We start from the raw sequence: 25,503 nt of genomic DNA, 5'->3' as shown, positions 1-25,503 counted from the left end.
ACATGAAACAGGTAGTGCTTACATGTTTAGGACATTCAGAATTGTTTAGTGAGACCGTGGATACCTTCAAAGAAAAGGAACTGGATATGATTCCCCAAGGCTCTTCCTTTCTTCTAAGTATAGCCCAAGCAACAGTCCATTAATGAGAGCTCTGACTCTGACTTTCAATTTGTGTCATAATATTGGGGAAAGGCAGTGCCAAGAATTTTTCACTCTTTAGATCTTTACAGAGAGAAGTTTTGCATTTGGGAGAATGAAAGTGTTTGTGACATTAAAAGGCAGCAACCTGTCCTGGCCTACAGTTTGTGACTGCTCTGAATTGCCTTCTATTCAGGCAAGCAAAAGAGAAAGTTGAAAAAGAAGTTCAAGGATTAAGTTTCCATGTGTGTCTCCATTCACAACAGATGGCCTCCACACGGACAAGCTTTACGCACTTGGTGATCTCCAGATGGGCCATTTTTGATCTTATTGTAAATTGAGGAGGGGGGTTGTTACAATCTTTCAATCAAACAAAAAGGAAAATGAATATTCTTCAGGCAGGGACTCTAAGCTAAAAAAATAAACACTAAGATTATTTAAAGATTCTACATGCAAATTGATTTGTCTTCACTAAAGCTTAAGGTTTAATTTATTGCGAGCCTCAGAGACAAAAATATATACATAATTACAGAATACTTTTGATAGGTTATACATATGGTGTATTCAAGAAAAGATTACTGTTCAACTTCTGGTAAATCCTATGCGATTCAATATGTATTATAAAAAATAACTCTATTTTAATAGTTTCATTGAATATTTCTTTTTATAATTATCTTCCTAACTATTTAGAACACTCACCCCTAAAATTATCTTTCTTTTCTTTTCTTGATGAACCCATCAATTTTCCCCATTATTCCTAAAATGTTTCCTCTTCTCTTCATTTTCACAACTAAAATCACAGCCATATCATCCGGCACCTCTTTGTTTTATGCAATACAGCACACAATTGATGTCTTGCCTTTGATTTGGTGTTTCATTCTGCTTCCCCACCTGAGCCAGTCTCTCCAATATTTTTCTCAATTATGTGATATCCCCATCACCGACACACACACACACACACACACACACACACACACACACACAAGCATCTGATTTGAGTAGCTACCCATGACTGAAATCAAAATTCTGACTGTAACAAGGGAACTTAAATATCAAGTTAGCAAAATAATATTCCGTGTAAATTTCAATTCTGAAAACCAAAGGTTTTGCTTTAAAAATAAGACAATGATAATAATGCACATATGTTTAAATATCATAGACTTTGCATTTTTCACTAGGACACCAAAGAGCCAACACATGCATATGGAAACATTTGATTAATGCCTGCATCTTTAATTAAACCAAACAGCCGAGCCCAGTGCTAAGCTTACGTTCAATTTTCGGTGAATAATGATTTCAGTATTCACAGGGAATAGAGGTTTTCAATTATCTATTAAAGTCTTAATTTAAAAAAATAATAATAATGGCTATGCCTCCCCTTGACAAACTCAGAGGGTTAGGGTTAGGGTTAGGGTTAGGGTTAGGGTTAGGGTTAGGGTTAGGGGTTAGCTATAGTGTATGTGTAGCATTTTGAGGTGAGGCCCAGATACATGTACCCAATGAATAACCAAGTGAGCAGCAGCACCACCTACTGGTGGTGACCATAGTCTCTGGTGTCCAATAGACCTGAGTTCCAATTCTAGCTCTTGAACATTAGCTTTCACCACAGGGAGATTACTTGCTTCTCCAAGCCTGAGTTTCCACACGGTTCAGGTAGAGAGCGTAATGTTCTTTTGCACCACTCTTACTTCACCCCATTCTCTCACTTATCACACCATTCTCTTTCTCAAAAGTTCTGGGAACGAGCTTTGCCATTTGCTATCTTGTCCATCCCCAGGATGGATGTGCTTGCTTGTTGGTTGTCTGCATCTGTGTCTCCTTATGTTATCGCCTGGTGGTCTCCTTTCCAGGAGTGACACCTTCAGCCAAAGAGAACAGGGGTTCTTGGGACACAAAAAAACATCCTTCATTCAAGGGTGTGGGATGGAGCATAGATATATGGCAATTGCCCACAAATAGGAAAATCACTGTGAATTTTGCCCATGTGGGTACCTACCTGCAGCCATATTGACAGTTATGTCCTTGGGACATGAGAAGATCTGCAGGCCTTGACAAACTCAGAATCTCTGCTCCACTCCACTGAGAACCCACTGTTCTAACTGCTTGTGGAGTTTATATCACTACCTGCCTTTTATCCCACACACACTTTTTGTTCATCTGAATCTTTTCATTTGATCTTGCTTTATGATTTACTGGAAACTTTTTTATTATTATTAGTTTCAGGTGGAAATCACAGTGGTTAGACAGCTATATAATTTATGGAGTGATCCCTTGATAATTCAAGTACCTACCTACACCATATATATTTATTGAAGTATTATTGACTATATTCCCTATGCTGAACTCTGTCTCCATGACTATTTGTAACTACCAGTTCATTTCTTATCCCCAAAGACAAGCAGCTATTGCACCATCATGGTACCCTACCTTCTTCCCAGCTCTTCTGGAATAGCCTATGGCATTGCCTTCCGTGTCCATGACCTCAATCCCTCGTACGGGCTCAAAACTTTGGGATGTGGCAGCATTCATGGCACTGACCTGGGCTGAGGATTAAAGAAGAGAACACAACAGAGAGATGAGCTTCAGTCCAGGGAGGGACATCTTCTCTGGTATCCAGCCTCTTTCTCTATGGCTGTGCCTCCCCAACCTTCAGTGGCCACCGGACTTGTGCTGGGCCAGCCAGGCTCTTTTCTGGGTGGTGGAGCTGGGGTCAGGACTGCTGGCCTGTCGGTCTTGGATCCTGACCACAACCCAGCACCAGAGCACCCCGTAAAGTCCAGACTGGCTCCCTAACAGGATTCCAGGAGAAACCCCAGGGGTCCTTTAAATATGCCCCCCTTTTTTTTCTTAGGTGGTCTGACAAGGCTGGGAGGACCAGGCCAGCAGCAGGGGAGGGCAGTAAGGTGTGACCAGACCAGCAGGGGAGGGCAGTTAGGGGTGACCAGGCCAGTAGGGGAGGACAGTTGGGGGGACCAGGCCAGCAGGGGGGGGGCAGTTAGGGGCAATCGGGCCAGCAGGGGAGAGCAGTTAGGCATTGATCAGGCTGGCAGGGGAGTGGTTAGGGGGTGATCAGGCAGGCAGGCAGAAGTGGTTAGGGGGCAATCAGGCAGGCAAGGAGGAGAGTGGTTGGGAGCCAGCAGTGCTGGATTGTGAGAGGGATCCCAGATTGGAGAGGGTGCAGGCTGGTCTGAGGGACACACACCCCTGTGCATGAATTTCATGCACCGGGCCTCTAGTAATATATATATATATATGCATGCCTAAGAGACCAAACGACCAAATGACTGGTTGGCCAGTTGCTAGGACGCCCACTGACCACTAGGGTCAGGTACTCAATGCAGGAGCTGCCCCCCAGTGGTCAGTGCACTCCCACAGCCAACCTCCCACAGTCCCTCCCCCTGGCCAGCTGACCCCCCCCCCCCCCCCCCCACCGGATCAGCCCCAATCAGCAGCCAGGCCAAGGGACTCCACCTGTGCACGAATTTGTGTACCGGGCCTCTAGTGTGTGTCCACATGTCTATTGATAGGCACTTGAGTTGCTTCCATATCTTGGCTATTGTAGATAATGCTGCAGTGAACATAGGGGTGCACATATCTTTTCAAATTAGTGTTTTAGATTTCTTTGGATATGTACACAGAAGTGGAATTGCTGGGTCATCAGGTGGTTGTATTTTAACTTTTTGAGAAACCTTCCTACTGTTTTCCTGGTGGCTGCACCAATTTTCAATCCCACCAATAGTGCATGAGGGTTCCCTTTTTTTCACATCCTCCACAATGCTTGTTGTTTGTTGATGTGTACCCATCCTAACAAGTGTGAGTGACATCTCATTGTGGTTTTAACCCTTTGCACTTGCTTGCTTTTTTCTCGATTCTTTTATTCTAATGCTAACCGTGTCGAGTCACACTCGACATCCGAGTGCAAAAGGTTAATTTGCATTTCTTTGATGGTTACTAACATTGAGCATGTTTTCACTGGCTATTGGCCATCTGTATGTTCTCCTTGGAGAAGTGTCCATTCGGGTCCTCTGCCCATTTTTTTAAAATCCTCACCTGAGCATATGTTTTCTTAAAGTTGATTTTAGAGAGAAAGAGGAAAGGAGAGAGACAATGTGAGAGAGAAACTTTAATCAGTTGCCTCCCATATGCACCCCAACTGGCACTCAAACCTGCAACCTAAGTATGTTCCCTGACCTGAAATAAAACTTGCAACCTTTTGATGCACAGATGATGCTCCAACCAACTGAGCCATCCAGCCACGGCTTCTGCCCATTTTCATTTGGATTATTTTTGGAGTTGTCTGAGTTCTTTAAAGATTTTAGATATTAATCCCTTATTGGATGTATCATTGGCAAATACTTTATGCAGTACATTGTCTTCTATTTTTATTGACAGTTTCCTTGGCTCTGCAAAAACTTTTTAGTTTGATGTAGTCCCATTTGTTTATTTTTTCTTTTGTTTCCCTTGCCTGAGAAAATATATCAGAAAAAAATGTTACTTAGAGTAGAGTTGAAGAGTTTACTACCTATGTTTTTTCTAGAAGTTTGGTAGTTTAAAGTCTTACATTTAAATGTTTGTTCTAGTTTCTTTATTTTTGCATGTATCTGTCTAATTTTCCCAACACCATTTATTGAATAGACTGTTTTTACCCTATTGTATATTCTTGCCTCTTTTGTGATAGATTAATTGGCCAACTAGGCATGGGTTTATTTCTGAATTTTCTATTATGTTCCATTGATCTATGTCTGTGTTTCTTATGACAGCATCATGCTGTTTGATTACTGTAGACTTGTAGTATAGTTTGATATCAGGTAGCATGATACCTTTAACTTTGTTCTTTTTTAAGATTGCTGTGTCTATTCAAGGTCTTTTCTGGTTCGATATAAGTTTAGGATTTATTTGTTCCAGTTCTGTGAAAAATGCCATCAGTATTTTGATAGAGACTGCATTGCATCTGTAGGTTACTTTGAGTATTGTGGGCATTTTAATGATGTTAATTCTTCCTATCCATGAGCATAGTATATTTTTCAGTTTATTTGTATCTTCAGTTTTTTTTCTTCAATGTGTTATAATTGTCTGAGTACAGGTCTTTTACCTCCTTGGTTAAATTTATTCATAGATATTTTATTCTTTTTGATGCAAAGTAAATGGGATTATTCCCTTAATTTCTCTTTTTGATAGTTAGCTGTGGGTTTGTCATATATTGCCTTTATTATGTTGAGTTCTGTTCCCTCTATTCACACTTTATTGAGAGTTTTTGTCATAAATGTGTGCTGGATTTTGTCAAATGCTTTTCTGTGTCTATTGATATGATCATATTTCTTCTTCTTTATTTTGTTTTTATATATTCTGTGGTATATCATATTAATTGATTTGCAGATAATAAATCACATTGAATCCCAGGAATAAATCCCACTTGATCATGGTATATCATTTTCTTAACATATTGTTGAATTTGGTTTGCTAATATTTTGTTGATAATTTTTACATCTATGTTCATCAGGGATTTGGCCTAAAATTTTCTATTTTTGTAATGTCTTTGTCTGGTTTTGAAATCAGAATAATGCTGGCCTTATAAAAAATGATTTTGGAAGCCTTTCCTCTTCTTAAATTATTTGGAATAGTTTGAGAAGGATAAGTGTTAATTCTTCTTTGAGTGTTTGGTAAAATTCACTTTGTAGTAATAGGTCTTTTCAGATCTTCTGTTTCTTCTTGATTCAGTCTTAGAAGATTGTATGTTAATAGGAATTTATATATTTCTTCCAGATTGTCCAATTTGTTAGCATATAATTGTTCATAGTATTTTGTTATAATCCTTTGTATCTTTATGGTGTCAGTTGTAACTTCTCCTCTTTCATTTTTTATTTTATTCACTTGGGTTCTCTCTGTTTTTTTCTTGATGAATCTGGTTAAAGGTTTATCACTCTGGTTTATCTTTTCAAAGAACCAGCTGTTGGTTTTATTGATTTGTTGTATTGTTTTCTTAACTCTATTTCATTTATTTCTACTCTGATCTTTATTATTTTTCTCCTTCTACTTTGGGCTTTGTTTGTTGTTCTTTTTCTAGTTCCTTTAAGTGTAATGTTTATTTGAGATTTTTCTTATTTCTTGAGATAGCCCTGTAGTGCTTTGAATTTCCCTCTTAAAACTGCTTTCACTGTGTCCCATAGATTTTGGGCTTCTGTGTTCATTTTCATTTGTTTCAAGGTATCTTTTGATTTCTTCCTTGATCTTGTTGTTGATCCATTCATTGTTTAGTAACATGTTATTTTAGCCCTCATGTGTTTATGTATTTTTCAGTTATTTTCTTTTGTTTGATTATTAGTCTTATACCATAAGGGTCAGAGAAGATGTTTGATATGAGTTCAATCTTAAATTTATTGAGACTTGTTTTGTGCCCTAACATGTGGTTTACCCTATAAAATGTCCCATGTATACTTGAAAAGAATGTATATTCTGCTTCTTTGAGGTGAAATGCTCTGAAGATATCAATTAAATCCATCTTATCTAGTGTGTCATTGAGGCTACTATTTCCTTACTAATTTTGTTGTCTCAGAAGCTCTTTATCTTTCCTTCAATTTCAAATGCTAGCCTTGCTGGGTAGATTAGTCTTGATTGTAGGTCCTTGCTTTTCTTCACTTTGAATATTTTGTGCCAATCTCTTCTGCCCTGCAAAGTTTATGTTGAGAAATCAGTTGACAGTCTTATGGGAGCTCTCTTATAAGTAACTAACTGTCTTTCCCTTGCTGCTTTAAAGATTCTCTCTTTGTCTTTAACTTTTGCCACTGTAATTATGATGTGTCTTGGTGTGCATCTCTTTGGATTCTTCTCATTTGGAACTCTCTGTGTTTCCTGGTCTTGTATGTCTTTTTTCTTTACCAGGTTAGGGAAACTTTCAGTCATTTTTTCTTTAAATAAGTTCCCAATCCCTTGCTCTTTCTAGTCTTCTTCTGGTACCCCTATGATACTAATGTTAGTATGCTTCTTGTTCTCCCACAGGACCCATTGGATTCTTTTTTCTTTTTACTCTTCTGATTGGGTGTTTTTTCCTACCTTGTCTTCCAAATGGCTGATTCAATCCTCTGCTTCATCTAATCTGCTTTTGATTTATTCTAGAGTATTCTTCATTTCAGTTATTGTAGTCTTCACTTCTGACTGGTTCTTTTTATGTTTCTATGTCCTTTTTCTTTATGATCACTATGTCTTTGTTGAAGTTGTCCCAAAGTTCATATATTCTTCTCTTAAGTTCCTTGAACATCCTTATAACCAGTGTTTTAACCTCTATATCATTTAGATTGCTTGCATCCATCTTATTTAGTTCTTTTTCTGTAGATTTCTCCTTTTCTCTCATTTGGGACATGTTTCTTTGCCTCCCTGTTTTGGCTGCCTCTCTGTGTTTGTTTTTATTAGGTATACCTGCTGTGTCTCCCAATCTTGGCACTAAATGTCTTGGGGGCCTCGTGATATAATCTCCCTAAATCACCTAAACTGGGTGCTCAAGGAATGCCCCCTGTGTGGGTGGTGTGTGCACTCCCATTGCAGTTGAGCTTTGATTTATGTTTGCACATCAATCAGTGAGGGTGTGGGATTGACCCTCAGGCTGGCTGGCTGTGAGTATTGCCATGACCACAGTATATAAGTTGTTGTGCAGGAGCTGACCCCAGGGAGAAGGATTTGCCCCATTGGGGTCTGGTGCCTGCTGAGACCTTCCTGTGGGTATGCTGCTTGTAGAGCTAATCACATGGTGCGCTGTTGTGGTCTGAACCTGGCCACTGAGTGTGTCAGTTCTGGCAGTTCTTGGGAGGGTTTCTGGTTCAGGTCAAGGTCAGACGCTGCTTATGACCAGCCTGGGGCCACTTGTTAGGTGCTAAAAAGTGATCTGCTGTTGGTAGCTGCCTGTGCTGGGCCTGGATGCAATTGGGCGACTTATGTGGCAAACTTGGGCTGGCTACCATCACTACCAGGCCTGAGGCAGATCAGCCCAAGGCACCTCGAGACCCATCACCACCTGCTGGTTGCCCATAAGGCTCACTTGACCATATATAAGTTGCATGAGGCAGGGTCTTAAGGTGTCACCAGGATTGGATGAATGATGTTTATCAGGTTAATACAGATTCAGACTCAGCACCAGTGTTGGGCCTGAGGCCACTCAGCAAAAAATCTCATGGTACACTGAGGTCAGCCATCATCTGTGTGGGGCCTGCAGACCTTTGCAGTGAGGCAGTGTCTCAGGGAGGCATCAGAGTGAAGTTAGTGGAATTCATCTAACTCCGACAGATTAAGATTTGGCTGTGTGTGGGAAGGGCTCAACACAGGAAAGGTAACACCATGGGCCAAACAAAAGGATGGCTCAATACAGACACAATGGCGGCCGTCCCTCCAGCCCTCGCCCCAAAGCCACACAATTCAGTCTCTCCTTGTATGTCTCTGGTGCCCCCTGAGTCACCATCCCTCTGCTGGACCCCAAGGTGAGTGCCTGTGAACTATAGAGTTTGTGCACTTGCCCTTTTAGGGAAAGTCTAGATTTCCAGTAGCCTTCCATCTCACCCAGACAGAATTCCCACTGATTTTCACAGCCTAGTGTTATGTGGGCACCTCTTCCCAGCACTGGTGTTCTGATCTGGGGAGGCTGGTGAGAGGCAGAGAGGCCCTCTCTCCTCAGTGGGGACCTCTGTAGCTGAGACCTCTCTTCAGGTTCTCAACAGGCACACATGGGTGCAGGGCCAGCATGTTTCACATATGTGCCCCTCCTACTAGTCTCAACGTGGCTTCTTCTTTATATTCTTAGTTATAGAATTTCTGTCCACCTAGTCTTCAGATGGTTAGCCAAGTCAATTGATCTAAAATTTAGTTGTAATTTGGATGTGCTCATGGGAGGAGATAAGTGCAGCTTATAGCTATTCCACCATCTTGACCAGAAGTTGAGGGTCACTTTTAATATAGCATTGCAACCAAAGAGTTGTCCACTTGATCACCTACTAGAAAAGGGGCTCTCTTTTGACTTTTATAACCTTCATTAGTTGAGCATTCAACATTTCAAAGAAAGATTCTTCAGAATATTTAAGAAGAAAAATTTCATGGGAGCTTGTTGGCAGAATGGAATAATGGAAGAAACACAAACGTGGAGTCTTATAATCTCTGGAGAGCTGCATCTGTTTCCTCACTGCATGCCTACAGTGCAGGGTGGCTATGTGCATGGAGTGAGGTAGTGCAAGTATGTAAAATACATGGTGCAGCATGTGATTCATTAGTGAGGACCCAAACCATTTTCCACACCTCCAACCTGCCTGCTCTGCATTTCTCTACTGAGAATCTAGCAAATAAGAAGACAGTTATATATGTTGAGCATCGTCCTGGAACATACATTCTTGGTCCATAAATCAGGTTTACTTGTAGTATACAGCAATGAGGATGCTGTCAGCATCAAGAGAGTAAAGATAATAAGGGCTTCATTCTCCAGAAAAGTTGAAACATTTTGCCATGACTGTCTTATAAAGAAAGATGTTCCTCTTTTTTTTTATGTCTGGTAAGTGAGTAAATTCTGAGCATTTTTTACAGTGAGTTGAAAAGACTTCTGAGGAATTTAAAGGAATTTGAAACATAGCATTAGTGTCAGAAGATGGGAAAATAAGTGAGGGATACACTTCATCCCAAGAATCATAGACATGGCTTCTTCTGGAAGGGACTCTGTCTCAGAAAGGGCAGATATAACAAAGTACTCTAGATTGGATCAGCTTATAAACAACAGAAACTTATTTCTTACAGTCTGGAGGCAGAACTCTAAGATCAGGGTGCCAGACTGATGACTTCTTGTGTCTTCACATGATGGAAAGAGAGTGAGCTAGCTGCCCGATCTCTTATAAGGGCACTAATCCCATTCATGAGGCACCCACTCTCATGACCTAATTGCCTCTCAAAGTCCCCACCTTCAAATACCACTGGGTTGGGATTAGGCCGTCAACATACACATTTTTGGGGGGGCCAGGGGGACACAAATATTCAGTCCATTGCAGGCTGGGTTTCTTCCTTTTTTCTTTCATCTTTCTCCTTCTGTGCTGCCTCCACATGGCCCTCATTTCATGAATGCATATGACTGGTTTGGGTTCTAATGTTACTTAATAGAGCCTTCTTCATATCTTGTTTTTTTCAGTCTTCATCTAAAAGTGGCTTGTTATTATCCTTTCTTTCCATGCCCCAAAGACTCATTTTATTCTTAGTAAGTAGCACCTTTCACACCAAAGCTGAATGCTCAAAATTCTGGATATTAACAGAGTCAAAGCATTTTTCACATCTGTACTTGGTTTCGCTTACCTGTCAGAGGGCATGAGTTTATGGAAGGAAAGGTGGATTTTTGCATGAAAATTTGCAGTGTGTTTCTCTCTGCTTTCTCATTTACCTGCAGTTATGATGTCCATGGTGACTTACAGATCTTCAAATTCTTTTTTTGAGCAAAATTTGCTCCCAATTCTATGGAAGTTTTATACATTTTATACATTTATCTGAACATTTTACCCTGTGGCATAGAATTCTGTATTTAAATAGGAGTGTTTTGTTTTTTTTAATGAAAGAGGATTTGATTAAAAGCTCAAATTGTCCTGTAGTTGTGTCCTTTACTATCATAATAGAGGGGTATGCAAATTAGCCAGGACACCGTAATGTCACGACTGAATAGCAGGGACCAGAGGCTGCATGGTGCCTGGCGGGGGCAAGGGACCTCAGGCCACACACCCCCCCGCAGGGCTTGACAGGGACCTCAGGCCATGCGCCCCATCCCAGTGCCAGGCTGGGTACCTCAGGCTGCATCCACCACCCCGCAGGGCTTGATGGGGGACCTCAGGCCGCACCACCACCCCGCAGGGCTTGACAGGGGACCTCAGACCATGCCCCTTGCCTAGTGGGGCTTGACAGATACCTCAGGCCATGGCCCCCACCCAGCAGGGCTTGACAGGGACCTCAGGCCGTCCCCCTCCCCACCCCAGTGCCGGGCCAGCAGACCTCAAGCTGCGCCTCCCGCCCAGCAGGGCTTGACAGGGAACCCAAGCCTGCACCCCCCCACCCGGCACCAGGCTGGGGAACCTGAGGCTATGCCCCCCACAGAGGGGCTTGATGGGGGTGGGGCTGGCCGGGTCTGGGTCTCCTGTGTTTTCGAAGCGGGTGGTGGGCAAGGACTTGATTCTAGGTCCCATGGCGCGCCCCAGACTCTGACAGGAGGAAGATTTTTATATACATTTTACTAATTTTCTTTCATCTCTGACACTTCTATTATAGAGAAAGGGCAAATAGCAATATTAAAATATTTCCTCTAACTCCCTTTTAATGTGCATGAATTTCGTGCACCAAGCCACTAGTCCTATATAATAAAAGGGTAATATGCAAATCGACCAAACAACAGAATGGCCAGTCGCTATGACACACACTGACCATCAGGGGGCAGACGCTCAATGCAGGAGCTGCCCCCTGGTGGTCAGTGTGCTCCCACAGGGGGAGCACGGCTCAGCCAGAAGCCGGGCTCACGGCTAGCAAGCTCAGCTGTGGTGGTGGGAGCCTCTCCCATCTCTGTGGCAGTCAGATATCCTCTGAGGGCTTCCAGACTGCAAGAGGGCACAGGCTGGGCTGAGGGACAACCCCCCCCTCCCCCCCCCCGAGTGCATGAATGTTTTGCACTGGGCCCCTAGTTCACAGGTAAGTCTCAAATAGGTTTCCCTGTAAGTTAGATTTATTATCCTTAGTATTCTAAAATATATAGTGCAGCCTTCAGCTTTTAGAAGAGAAAAATATGGCTCTTGGCAATTGTTCTTTTTCTTTTTCTGCAAAAATGACAGTCTCTGGATTTTCTAGTCTTAGAGACATAACATGCTAAGTTTAGAATTTCATGATTTCTCCATATAACATATACATTGTTCTAGAACCTTATCTCTGAATGAACACCTCTGTGAGTCAAAATACCAAACTGTTAATCAGTTTTAATGATCAAGAAAAAACAAATGGAATATTTTGACATTTTTAACAATATATTAAAAGTGAAAGATGATCTTGTAGACTCTGTGGTCTGGTCTTGGCAGATGCAATTATGCCAGGAGTTCCCTGTAAAAGTAATTAGGAAAGTTGAACAAGTGAGCACTCCCCAGATGTGATCTTAGCAGTGGCCTTAATATATGATATCAATGAGTTAAATGAGGAAACTACAAGAGGCCAAACATCTAGGTTTTAGGTTTCAGATGAAGTTTTTGCTGGTGCTCACCTCAGGAAATGAATATTGCATTCATAAATTGTTGTTCTTATCCAGGAGATGAACCATAGCAGTTTCATTTAGCCCTAGAGTATTAAATTTCCTTAACACTTTGCCACATTAGAATATGTTTTCCATCTGACTGTGATGATGCAATATTTAAAGGAAAAAAATCGTTAGCCAAGTGACATTCTATAACAAGCCATAAAAGTTTATGATGCACATAGTAGGATAATTGGCACAACAGGAATTGAATACTTCTTTATGGATAATATTTGATAAGATATGGCATGCGTAACAATCATAACAATTCAATCGATCATTGATGGCTACTTTAGAATGCATTTATTTTATTGTTTCCATGATAGATTTTATAGTGCCGGAATTGGTTCTATTCTCCTAGAAAGATGAAAAGAGGTCTCTATTATTTTTCTCCTGCATTTACTTCCCATGGAAATCTTTTGCTTGTGCATTTTATGTACCACCATCTCCCCCAAATTGTGTCACCACAAGCTGTTGACAAATGATTTGTTGAAAGTCAAAGCTGGTGGACAGCCATGTTTTATTTTTCTCCTTTTGTTGGCATTCTTTTGCATAAAGTTGTTTTATAATATTAATTAAATCATTCATAGATAGTGTCCTTTCTCCCAGGTTCCAGATTTTCTAAACCTCACACCTGTTTTACTTCGGGTTTTGTGCTATATCAGCTTATAAATCTCCCTGTATTTCCCAGTATAGCTTCTTATGAAATAACATGCCCCCCCAAAAAAACTTTTATCCAACTGTTTTCAATAGTGGCAGTCAAGCCTGAAGTTGTCAATCAAAGAACAGCTTATCAGTCTGAGCCTTTTCTTTTTAAGCTTTTACTCCGTGACTTTTGAGACCTGTCAACACCCAGTTGATTTTAGCCCTAACAATAAAGTCACACTCTATCTCCCACATAGAAGCTTTAAGATTAAATTCTGATGTCATATACGTCATATTTACATAGTTAAAACTCATAACAAGCAACCCACAGGCAATAGGATGCAATAACCATGCAACAGAGCCATTTCCTGTCCCCCTTTTTTCTCTCACAGTATGTTTTGCGCAGTTTATTGGATGTGAATGTTATGAAAATGAAAATCGTCTGGGAGAAACCTGCCGGCCAGGTCTGAGGTTTAGAAAAATTTGACTGGAGGAGTATATAGAGTTGTAAATGCTTGGCCACCTCTTACATTATACTAGTAAAATAGAAACACTTTCAACATTCCTTTCATTTCCAGAAAAAGGAGAGATGGGAGGCCACAATTACATGCTCTAACAGCAGATTTTTAATATCTTTAATTCTTCTACTATTAAAGGAAAACAACTAACTTGGATTCAAAAAGCAAGAAACACTAACCGTTTTACAGTTTTCATTTTTAAGCACAGAGCACCTACTTCAAATGCACTGCAAGGTGAACTTTAACCATGGATGGGATTTAGAAGTCAAATCTGCTCTGGCACTTTAAAAAGCCAATTTACAGGAGTTAAGCATTTTCTTGGCAATCACTTTAGAGCTAGAAATATGTGTCATGTTAAAGTAAGAAAATGAAAGCCACTGTCTCTGATTTAATTTGAAGCCTCTGTTGCATCAAAAGATTAGGCTTTAAGTAAAAATATTGACAAGAAAATAAGGCTCTAATGGAAGCACATTATCTACCATAATGTGGACACTTTTTTGTAGTTTCATTATTGAAAGTGAGACAGAATGAAATCATTCTCTTAATAGAGTTACTTTGGAAAACCTTCTATATAAATAATGTGCTAAAACACTATTTTGAAATAAGGTCTTACTCTTTCTGGAGCTGATCTTCCTTATTCATGTTAAAAGATGTAGACTGAAATTTAACAACCATATTTTATCAATATGTTAGAAAACATTTGCATTTCTTTTCTATAATACATGAAAGACAAAGTCTCATGCCTCATGTAAAATAATATCAAGGAATATTCAATGGAATTCATATTTTAATGGTTATAATTCTGTCAGCAAACAAAATAAGACATTTTTTAAAAGGCTACATAACAGCATTCTTCATAGAGTTTCAACTTCCATAGCTTCCATACATTCAGATTATTTCAACATTTTTTCTTATTTAAGCTGAAAATTGGATTCAGTGGTTTTGTTCCAGCAACTAAAATAGAGTTCCTAGAAGTATATAAGCTTTTTTAAGATCCCCAAATAGAAATACTTTTTTGTCAGTAAAAGATGCATTTGCTGCTCTCTCTCTCTCTCTCTTCTCTCTTCTCTCTTCTCTCTCTCTCTCTCTCTCTCTCTCTCTCTCTCTCTCATACACACAGATTATTATATACTCATAGAATAACTGAGAGAGTTCAAGAAAGGACTCCTTCATCCAGACCTTAATGTTTTCTCCTCCTGGCTTACCACTAGGCCTGAGGTTCTAATGATAGAATCCATTCTTCCTTGTTAGGCAAATAATTTGTCTTTAATAATTATCAGTTCAAATGAAAATATTCATTTTTAAAATATTATTAAACTAAGACTTTGTGGAGTCCATGAACCCTACTTTATGAGAAACAAAAGAGACAGATAGATCATGTCGAGGACAAGGTGAGAGAACGGAAGGTTACAGTGAAAGCCCCAGAGGAGGAGATGTCAAAAGGTAGAGAAGGGAATTAAAACAGGAAACCAGAAAATGTCAAGAGCAAATTTCTTCTTTTGCATAGTTTTATACCGTGTAACCAACCAAAATGCAGCAGCAATTGTCATGTCTGCCTCCCTCTAGCACCTTTTTGGAGACCAGAGAACCTTGACAATTAAGGAAAATCAGTCATGCTAGTGAATATTTTTTTAACTGCAGAGATACCTGCAATTACGAGTAAAGGAATACTATTAAGTATTCTAGAGAATTGCAAGCTTTTGCATAGGTTTTATGAAATGTTAGTTATTAATATAATTGCTATGGAAACATGAAACCGAGACATACCTCTGTATGAAAATAAATATTTAACCACCTTGTCTTTGCCTGATTCTTTCACTTTTGTGCTAAGGTAAACTAAGGGTAGAGAAGTTTAAAACAGTCTCTCAGAACTTTAAATCCTGTTGAGTGTAAGCCACTTAGTGAAGGATGATTGGTCAAAGATTATTGTTCTCTTTCAGCTGGTATCAAATGTAACAGCTAGATTCAACTCATGGAGTCTCTGATAGAAATTGCAGATGGAGTGAACTTCAAACGCTTTGGAGCTTGTGTTTAATTCAGAGCAGCACATGACATCTTGGACAGATCCCGATATGCTCATGAAATTACAAATAGAGTTGGAAATCTCATGAAATAAGTCAAAGAAATCATCCCTTATAAGGTATGACTATAAAGTAACAGAACTGCTTTTGAAACCAACCTTACAGAATTTACATGCAAGTTGAGTCTTGTCCTTTGAAAAAACAATCATGTTGGAGGCTCTATAGTCATCCAATTATTGCTGCCAGAACTGAGGCATGGTCTTTCCTCCACAATGGAAACACCTCCTCTTTGGAGAGTAAATCTGAAATTTGTAAATGGATACAGTTGTGCAGTCCCAGTTCTGTTGAATAGAGTGAGTAGTAAAACTGAGACTGAGGGATAGGATTCAATGGGGCCATAAATAAATGGACCTTGTTAAGAAAATTTGCATTGTGATATGTAATAAAAATTGCTAACTTTTAAGATCTTACTAAGCATTTGACACCCATGATTTCATGTATTGTCCACACCAATCCCATGGTTCAGATGAAATCGTCACCATTTTAAAGTAAAGGAAACTGAGGCACAGAGAAGAAAATAAAGCCCAAGATGACGCAGCTAGTATGAGGCAGAGCCAAGGATTTAAAGCCTGGGAAGTTGGTTGCCAAAGCCCTTGCTTTTAAACACTGTGCTGTGTTAAGTCCAAGACTGGTTCTAAGGAGAAGATCTAATCCAGTTCTGGTCGAGTGTTCCAGGCTGTTGGATTTAACAGTTGGTTATTATCAATCCTAAACATTCATAATGTAAAAATATGTAATTATTCTCAGGCTTGGATTTGAATTGTTGGCTAGCTTGCAGGAGCCAATCACATCGCCTGTGATTGAGCCTTGCTGACTTCTTCAAAACCATTTCAGTACAGCTTTGCAGCAGCTGTGGGGGAAAGTGTATAACACAAGGCCCTATGAATTTGGAGTTGTAAAAATTCTCAGGAATACAGTATTTGCAAATGTCAGACTCTCTGATAAGCACGAAAACTCCTGCAATGGCTATTTCAATGATGTAATTTATTTGGATATTTTAAGTTCAGGGTTTGAAAATATTCAAGAGAATGAGGGATCTGGGCCAGGGCAAGTGTGTTTTTTATGCGCCTCAGATCTTATGCCAGGCGAGGAGCAGATACTAGTAGTATGATAGGCCAGTGAGAGTGCATGCTTTAGTCAATGAGACCTAGCTACAGATCTAGAATCTTCCACTTATTAGATAAGACATGGGCAACTTGGTTAACTTCTCTGAGCCTATTTCCTCATCTGTAACACAGGAATTCCAGTACTCACACAGTGTATGAGAATTACATATAATACAGTTAAAAATCCAATTTTGCATGGTACAATACCTCCCATAAAAATGAGTTTTCTGCCTTTTTCAAAAATATCCTTGGACTCTATCTGAAAACAAATTACCTTCCAATCATTGGTTCAGCTGAGTGTTTAGGAGAGAAATTGTGATACTATAATTTAGAGGCATAGAGGAAGGGTATTTTTTACTGGTCTTGTTCACGACTCACCCCTGCTATTTTATTTGCCTAAAGTTTAGTGCCTGCAGCAGGCACCAATTGGGTTCCAACTGATAGAGACAGCACGTGGGAGGAGGTGTGGGGTCTGACAAAGGGCTTGCAGCTGTTGAGAGAGCAAATGGATTAGGCAGCCAAGACCAGAAGCATCTGGTTAAACCGACACTTCTTTCACAAAATTGACATTTCTGTCATAAACAATAATTCACAGCTTTCTTTTAACTACATTTGGAAAACATTTTTTAAAAGCAGGGTTTGGCGGGGGAGAGGGGGGGCAGCTGAGAAGATAGGGGTTGTTCTCTGCCTAACTATCCTTTTCTAGAGAGGAAGAAAGGAGAACTCCTTCTCCAGACATAATAAAGGGCAAGGCAGTCGTGTGTGTGTGTGTGTGTGTGTGTGTGTGTGTGTGTGTGTGTGTGTGTGTGGACTTGGGCTCTGGGGAAATCCACCAGGATGAATTTCAGGGAAAATATCTGAAATTTACCAGTGAGAGGTGTACAGCAAGATTATCAATCAGGTATCATTGATCATCAAACATCATCCAACAGAGGTCCTCGGACGTCCCTGAATTTACATTGATGAATGTTGCCCAGTTCTTCCCTCATCTAGACCAAGTACTACCTTAGCCCTGAGGGGTGATTCCAGGTAGACAGGCTTGGAAGAAAGTGGTATCTCGAACAGCAGAGTCATCCACCTCTAAATATCCCTTAGGAGAAGGGGTGTTCCCAGGGACACTGTGGTGATTTTGTCCACCCCATGAATACTCAAGTCAGAAACCCAGGACCATCTGAAAGCAAAACTAGACTTAGGCCTGGCTCAAGGTTTCACTGTCCTAATGGTCTCTATAGCCCAAGAGTGGACTTACCACTGTTCACAATAATTCTTTCAATAAACATTTACTGAACACCTACCGTCTACCAGACACTATTAGCATGGTTAGAAATTAGGAAATTAGGAAGTAACAAACAGAAACCTCTGCCCTCCTGGGCTTATAGTCTCATGGTAAGAGAAACAATAAACAAGCTAAAGCAGTAAAATATATAGCATGTGGATGGTGGTAAGTGCAGGAAAGCGGAACGGAGAGGGAAAGAAACAGTTTCAACTTAAAGTAAAGATGAGGGAGGAAGCCTGCAGGTAGCTGCAGGAAGCACCCTCCAGACAGAGGCAGGTACAGGTGCAGGGAGGGTACCAGGAGGGTTTGAGGGACACAGTGCGGCCTATGTGAAGCCAGTGAATGTATATGAATCACTTGAGGAACGTTTTGGAAATGCGAATTTCAGAACCCCACAACAAGCACGTGAACCAGGAAATTACAGTTCCCAAATCTTTCTGATGATAGAACCATTTTCTCCTGGAACACCTCATAGCTCTAAGTATTAGGAAGAAGGCATTTTGGAAAGGAAACCACAGTACAAAGCCCCTTGTGCTGTGTGGACTTAGATAAGTGTTGCTTGGTTGGTTGTTCACTTAACTGACTTATTTCTTTATCTATTTCTTTATACAATTTTGGTCATAGCTATTGAGTGCTCAATAAATGTGCTTGGTTATTTGAAATAACCATTTTTGTGGTCCACTTACTACTTTTAATAAAGGCAACACTTTACCTGTTAAAAACAAAAATCTGAGCCAAGGGAAACAATTAGTTTTAAGCACTAAAAAGTGTTCACTGCCTTCCTCCATGCCTGGAATTTCACCATATTTATAACTTAGAAGTAAATTCTGCTTTTTGATGATTTAAAAGAATAACCTCCCAAGGATCACCATGATCAGCAATTGTTTTAAAAATCCAGACCAACACACATCTCTATGTTGTTTTCCTTTCTTGTATATTTAATTGATTTCAGAGAGGAAGGGAGAGAGAAAGGCAAACATCAATGATGAGAGAGAATCATCCATTCATTGGCTGCCTCCTGCACGCCCCCTACTGGGGATTGCAACCCGGGTATGTGCCCTGACCAGAAATCCAACCCTGACCTCCTGGTTCATAGGTCAACGCTCAACCACTTAGCCACACCGGTAGAGCTCTATGTTGGATTTTTTTTTTTTTTTTTACCAAAAATGTTTTATTGTTTATAGTGATCATAAGATGGTTTTTGCTTTCCAGATCACTGCAATGCTGTTTGCTTCACCGGGAATTATTTGTTTATGCTGCCACATGAGCCATAGGTAAGCTGCCATCATTCATTGTTCAAATACGTATTGAGGGCCAGCGCTCTGATGGCTCCCATTATGGAAGAGAATGTGTGTACCCTGGTACTGTCATAACCCTCATGTCCCTCCCACCTCCCTACTGCTCAGTGGCCCAGTAATTTGAACAACCTCTAAAATAGACCAAGTTCTACCAATTCGTTATGGCAGAATAAAGAGCAATTCTTCTGTGGTTTTTTTCTGGGGGAGGATTGTTTGTTTTATAGATTTGTTGTTGTTAGATCACATTCTACTGCTTGAAACAAACCAGAGAAAACAATATAGTCCCCGATGATTGAAGATAAATAAATATTCATTTTTCAAAATCACTTCCAGATAACATCTTTGACTTAAAATTATTTTAAACATCTTAATATGTCTTTATTAGAAGTGATTGAAATTAAAGTGATACTTTTCTACTGATTGAAGGAATTTTAGTATAGAAATTATTTCAGTAAAATAGTCATAGAAGTCACAGCCTGGAATTAAGCAGCAACCTACTAACAGTCTGAAGTACGTGTGGTATAGACTGTGGTGCTTACTATGCACGGTCCTCCCTTCCCTGCTGGTAGGGCTGGCTATGTGCCTACTTCTGGCTGGTGGATGGGAGTGAAAGAATTTAGTTGTCAAGGAAAATCCTTCAGCATTCTCTTCCCCTGCTGCAACAATCAGAGTGCAGGTTGAGGTGACTAAGCCCTGAGACTGAAGTAACTGGATTCTTGGGTGATTACATGGAAGACAATTGCCCTGACAGGGCAATCAGGCTTAGAGTAGACTTTGTACAAGTGAATAATAAAACTTTTGTTGTATTAAGCAACTGACATTTAGGTGCTATTTGTATTGCACTGTAACCTAACCTACTCTGACTAATACAGTAAAGACTAGAGAAATATGCTTAATATGCCAGCATGCTAAGATCATATAGAGAATTCACCAACAATCATTCTGTCCACTTTGGCCCTACCCACTACCCCCCCTTTTTTTTAATAATGTTTTTTTCTGTTTTATATCCATGTATTATGGCCAAACATTTACAACATACTTTTTTTTTCATTGTCATCTCCAAACAGGGTTCAGTATACATGTATGAGAGTTACAAAAATGTCAAATTTTCTGGTTCCTTACTCCTTGATCCCCCCACATTGCTACTCCTCTGTTTTTCTCACTGTTCATGGAGCAATCTTTCCATAGCATACTCAGTGGCCAAGAGTACAGGCTGTAGAATGAAGCAGATCCAGATTAAAGCCAGTTAATTAGCTGTTTCCATGCTTCAGTTTCCTCGGTGTGGAACTATGATGACTGGGGAAAATTCCTCATGAGATTCTGTTTTTGTATTAAGATAAACAAAACAAAAATACATGTAAAGCATTTAGCATAGTGCCTATATAAATGTTTCTTCAAGTGATTTAAAGAGGAAGGAAATCAATGTGTGCTGAATAAATCTTGGTGTTTCACATGAATTCTCTTATTTAAAACTCACAACATCCAACTTTATAAATAAGGAAACAAAGACTCCGACTCCGAGAGGTTAAGGAATTTGCCCAACCTCACAAAACCAGTCAGTTGGTAGACCTGTGAATGGAGGCACGTCTGTCGGGGGCCAAGCCCACTGTTCTCTTCACTACACCACTGCCTTTCCTCCCAGTTACATACATTATCCGTTGAAAAGAACTTTCTGGACACATATTTTTAAAAATCATTAAAAGGCAACAACTGAAAATTATAAAAAATCTATTCATAATAACTAGACAGTGATTTAAAACATAATGTGTTAAAATATATTTTAATTATATTAAAAAATAAAGCAAGCTTGCATAATTAAATCAAGTTTATTGACATATCTTCTTCCTTTTATTTCTTAACTCCTCAACCAAGTCTCCTATCAGCAAAAATTGTAACTTTTCCTTTCTAAAAGTGGTTGGTTAGGTGAAAGGCATTTTGGGAAATTAATTAAATTAGCAGAACCAACATTTTTTCTCTTTACCTATATCACTTATTAAATATAATCTTTTAAAAATTTTTCTAGTCAAAGTATTTTTTCTGGAAACATGAAGCAATTACATACAAAGAAGTAACTCCTTTATTAGTATTCCTTTCTTCTGTCTGTGTTATATTTTGTTTTTCTAGGATTTTGCAGGGAGGTAGGGAGGGCACTTTCCCATCATCTCATGAACACACTTAATAATGAATTATAACCTTCAAAGGCTTCATCCAGAAACCAATATATTAAAAAAACCACCACCTAAGAGAAGGATGTTACTTTGATTTTTGAATATGTTTGCTTTTAAATTACCTCAACCTCTACTTGTGCACTTATTTTGAAAATGTAGCTGATCATAGTGAATTATTTGTAAAATGGCAATACAAACAGCACCTTTATGTAAGTGTTAAAACTGAAAATAAAGAGCTGCTAATTGTGATTTGAAGTAATTTTTTAATGGCCAGTCCTGGCAACTTTTTATGACTCTCAAATGAATTTCGGTCTTAAAGGGTTTGGAAATCAAGATGATAAACAGGATGTCTAATTGCTGCGTTAATACTTTACACACCCTGAAATTTTTGGTTTTATATAATTAAAATTTTATTTTTCAGTAAATATATAATTGACCCCAAGGAACTGCCAGGGCCAATGATATCCCTCTTGGAGGAAAGGCACGGGACCTGGGCAGCTGGAGTGGTGCCTGCAGACTTTTCTCCACTTGCGGAGCCTGCTTCACTCCTTGAAGCAGAGAAATATAGGACGTACCTTGGGCAACAAAGCTTTACTTTGTTTCTTTCCATAAGTGGCACATATATTTTAGCTTTCAAAATAATCTCCTTTTTGGAACAAAAACAATCTTCCTTTTAAATTTATGACCTCCTTTAAAGGGCTTGATTGTCAAACTAAAGGTTAGTTAATGTCTTGGCTTCAATAAAACTTGATTAAAACTGAAAGATACAATAGTTACAAAATCACAAGAAATAGAAAAATGACATCAGATTTTTACCTAAATCTCAGCAAATACCTGGAAAGTAGGATTTTCTAGAAAAAACATACACAAATGGTAGTTATTCTCTATGCAATATATTTAAACTGTTTTGTAACTCCCCTACCCCAGGAGAAAAATTATTTTTGAGTTAGTAAAGGGGGCTAAAGAATATAGTATATGTGCATTGCTGATATTAAAAATCTCAAGGGATCATATTTGTAAAAAAAAAAATACCTGTTCAATAAACCATTTTGAGCTTACCCTTAAAAATGTATTATAAATGCCTATATTTTTCAAGTAAATGCTATATTATCTTGGAAGTTAAAACCCCAAATTTAATTGGGAACTAAATGAAGAGCTGAGACTTTTTTTTCTTTTTTGGTTTAATGAACCTACTTAACGTTTAGAAAAGTGCATCAAATTAAAAACAACCCTCAATTTAGGCTGCAACACAAAACACCCACAGACCTCAGGAAATCACCAGGCTCATTCACCTTGACCTTTGGCCTCTCACACATTCTAACATTTAGCTTTCTTCCTTCTGTCCATCTGCTTGAGCCATTAGTAAGGTTCTTTTGCAACAGCTTGCACAAGTAAGCCAGCTGTCATCAGAGCATATTTAAACTCTGCCTCTTAGTTTCCACTGAATCATGTGTTTGCCCACAGGTCTCATTAAATACAAGGAAGGGCAGTAGTGCTGTTTCAAAATGCTCTGGGGGAACAGACCGTCTCCTTAAAAGGGTGGTCCAAAGGCCCTTAGACTAATTTGCTTGCTTACTTTTCTATTTTTTTCCATCTACCGAGGAGTTTTCTATAGGGAAAGAAGATAAATGGGAAATGTGTGCAAGGTTGATCTATAGCAATAAAAGATGATAGGTACATTAACCAAGGAAAAAATTAATCTGTCCTTTAAAAATCAGCACAAACTTCCATTGCTTCATCTGGTTTAGGAAATAAATGAATCATTCATGATAATTTCCTGATCTTACCACCAAAAGACCAGTAAAGGAGCAAATGCAACAAAATGGTTAGATGCCAAAGGTTAATTGAACTGTCTTTAGTAAGCCCAAAAAAAGATAATGAGCATGCATCTGCTTCCGTACTGTGGAAAGGGTTAAAACACTGAACTCCCAATGAACAGGATATAAAATATCAAGGTCCACTCGAAGGGATAAGGCCAGGAAACAATTAACACCAGGTAAACCAGGCAAATTATAATGGATATCAGGGCATTTGGGGTTCCATTTTTCATAGGTGCAGCTTAGATACTACTTTGGCTGGTCTCCTAAATACTTTTCATTTTCACTGCCATCAGTCTGCTGAGACTGAGGTCAGATTGTAAAATCAATCATGATGAATATTAACCAGGGCACACTCTGCTAAAGCCAGCCCATCAACAGAATGATCAGAAACACAAATCAAGTAGCAAGGCTGAGGTTTCACTTGTGCATCTCTGGAAGGGCTATTGTATTTGAATCAGAACCAGGCTTCAAATCACATCTCTTGGGCTCTCTCTGCTTTTGCTCCTTCCCTCCCTCCCTCTCTTTGTCAAGCACATTCATGTGCACAGCACGCCTTCTCCACCCAGTCACCAGGTACTACAAAATCAAGTTACTCATATTTTCAAAAGGAAAACTATTTCACATAGAAATCCTCCCTGTGCTAGGTATACATTTTAATTAGAATTCAGTTTGTAGTTGGTTTTGTACATTATTTTTCTTGATTACTTGGGGGACAAATCCTCAATAGGAATTTTCAAAAATATTCCAGATTGGAGGTCAATACATCTCTTTCCTCCAGTTTAAGCTTCTATACACCTCTTTCCTCCAATTTAAGCTTCTGCCCTTTAAAACTGCCCTTTCCGTGGGAGTGGGAGTCAACAATAGAGGACATTTTCTCCTCTCTTTCTGGTCTTCCCCTACTTCTGAGAGACTGGATATACTAGTACAAACAGACAGTGCTCATACCATATATGCAGCCACAACTCGCAGCAACCTTCCCTGGAAACCAATTCCTTTATCTACAAAAAAATAGCCAGGAAGCCAGCCTGCTATTAGTCTGGTTTGTAGGAAGTCAAATTGTTACCTCTAATAACAATCCAGGAAGCCAAACAGTAACCCCTGTAATAATTGGCCCCAAATGGCCAGGACTTGATTCATAAGTCCCCTAATTTTTGTCCTCACTCTCAACTTAGGACCAGACAGAGAAATCTAAATATGTGCCCCTAACCAATCACACAGATTGTCCTGCTCTAGTTAGCCTGCCTACAGCTCCCCTACACCAACAGCCTCCAATCAGGGCATATCTGAAGCCTTCCCTTTTTCCCATTCCAGAGCTTTCCCACTCTTCTGCCTATCTTTGAGTCTCTGCCAAGTGTAAATGATAGTGCTGACTCCCTTGGTATAGCAAACTCTGAATAAATAGCCTTCCTTGTTCTAGTTTGGTTGGACTTTATTTCCACACTTCTAAGAAGGAGCAGTTAATCTGACTAGCCAATTGGTGTCTTGGCTAATGCACATCTTCCCAGTCTGCAGAAACCCTAGAGGGGAGAAGACAGTTATTGGCACCTTCTGTCTCAACTCATTGTCTTACCAAATGGGTATAGGGTCAGGCACTAGCATTTTCAGGTCAAAGTATCCAATGGAGAGATCAAAGCTCTTTCTCTTGATGTAGACAGTGGTAGCACCATAGCCTACTTGGCTTTAGACTAAGGCCATAGCATCTTACTTTGGCTCCTGGGGGCAGAGGCGGTTCATACTGTGGCCACAACTAAAGTTGCAGGCTGCCATTAGATTAGCAGATCTTGAATGCCTGAAGAGGCAGGAGGACACCTAAATTCTATAATAATTTTAAGATACCAGTGTTTGATATTTGGAACCTTTAAATGGTTATTATCAAGCATTTCGTATACTTGGTGACATTTGGTGGCTCTTGAATTCATTCTATTGTCCACAGGCTCCTGGTGTACTCAATGCCCCTGTAAAACGTGTGTTCTCAAGCTAGTGTAAGATTATTCACTACAGAAAGGCTGGTCTAGATTGTGGGTTTAACCAAGTAAGATGGACTTCATCAGAGAACTGTTTTAAAGAAATAGGTATCCTTATTATTAAAAATTAGGGGAGCAGTCCATGAATTCGTGCACCTTGAAAGGAACTGTGGGCCGCTAGGCTGCAGTGCACACAGGGGCAGGTCTCAGGCCATCCTCTG

The sequence above is a fragment of the Eptesicus fuscus genome, chromosome 10 (assembly GCF_027574615.1).
Source record: "Eptesicus fuscus isolate TK198812 chromosome 10, DD_ASM_mEF_20220401, whole genome shotgun sequence".
NCBI classification, from domain to species: domain Eukaryota; kingdom Metazoa; phylum Chordata; class Mammalia; order Chiroptera; family Vespertilionidae; genus Eptesicus; species Eptesicus fuscus.
The sequence above is the reverse complement of the archived record's forward strand: the minus strand, read 5'-3'. Positions refer to the sequence as shown.